Source organism: Electrophorus electricus, unplaced genomic scaffold, assembly GCF_041902795.1.
Source record: "Electrophorus electricus isolate QZ-2024a unplaced genomic scaffold, ASM4190279v1 Scaffold445, whole genome shotgun sequence".
In the NCBI taxonomy this organism is placed as follows: domain Eukaryota; kingdom Metazoa; phylum Chordata; class Actinopteri; order Gymnotiformes; family Gymnotidae; genus Electrophorus; species Electrophorus electricus.
The window spans coordinates 15,001-16,268 of NW_027658741.1; the positions used below are offsets into that span (position 1 = coordinate 15,001).

At 44.9% G+C, this 1,268-nt stretch overlaps 1 protein-coding gene across 1 annotated transcript in view; it reads left to right on the forward strand.

Moving 5' to 3' along the window:
* Window positions 1–1,160, forward strand: part of LOC145656077 (adenylate cyclase type 1-like) — a 7,578-nt gene extending 6,418 nt beyond the window's left edge. Inside the window, exon 3 of the mRNA XM_081709493.1 lies at window positions 1–1,160. This exon is cut by the window's left edge and continues 754 nt beyond it. The gene's annotated coding sequence lies outside the window, so the exon portion shown is untranslated.
* The last annotated feature ends 108 nt before the right edge of the window (window positions 1,161–1,268 follow it).

Genomic DNA, 1,268 nt, shown 5'->3' on the forward strand with positions numbered 1-1,268 from the left:
AGTATTGAGTGATGGAATTTGCTGTGGATAAAATACAAAAAATACTTTTGGACATTTTAGGTGTTTGGGGGCATTCTAGCACATTTTGATGGCAAAAGAAACGTGGCGTCATCTAAACAGTCAGAATAGAGGTTAAACAGCTGATAAAAGGTGCAAAATACAAACGAGAACTCGACGTTTGATTACTCTCAGCTGGAGATATTTGGCAGAGTTCTTTTGTGAAGTCTCACTGTTTGCACATGTGTTTGTGTGGACAGGGTGCACAATATCTGGAGGAGGTTTCATACTGCTGTGGAACCTTCCGTGCAGTGAGGTTTCCCAAAGCTGCATTTGAAACGTGCATGTGGGAGTTTTATTGCCTATCAGAGGCACATGTGAGCAGTGGGTTTATTGAACGGTGAATGGATTTGCATTCAGTGTTCCATTCCTGTCTAAACAGAGATAGTCATAGTGCAGAATTACACAGTGGGGTATTTAAGGCCAGCAGAGCATTGCGCCCATCTTAACTACCGCCACAGTGATGGTACCACAGTGTTTCTACCACAGCGATTCTACCACAGCAATTCCACCATGGCGATTGCACCACAGTGATTGTACCTTGGTGTTTCTACCGAAGTGATTGTACCACAGTGATTGTACCTTGGTGTTTCTACCGAAGTGATTGTACCACAGTGATTGTACCTTGGTATTTCTACCACAGTGATTGCACCATAGTGATTGTATCACAGTGTTTCTACCAGTGTTTCAGCACTCAGGACCCCACGCAATGCACAGGTGCATCTTTCCAGCTAATTATCAGGCCCTCTATGAGCTGAATAAAGTGTCTCAGTGCAGGCGGTGAATATCAAAGGGAGACCCAGATACAGGAGGTGCAGAACACTTGTGCAAACAAGTGGATGGTAAACATTTCAAAGCTGATAAAGCATTTCTAAGAAAATGGAAAGCATTCAGATCAGTTTTTGGTTCTCTGATCTGAAACTCTGCTCCGGAGGTTGTGGGAACTGGTCTGGTGTTCTGAGGTATTCGCTCCTCAGGTCTCACGCTAAGCAGCTGCACAGGAGGGTGTGAGCCAGGCTTTACAACTGTGGCAAGGACCACACGTTGCACGATGTCTCATTATCATGGCTAGTGCTGAGAAATATGACATGTTTTTATGCTTTGGTCTTCTCTCTCTCTCTCTCTCTCTCTCTCTCTCTCTCTCTCTCTCTCTCTCTCTCTCTCTCTCTCTCTCTCTCTCTCGCTCTCTCTCTCTCTCGCTCTCTTTGTGT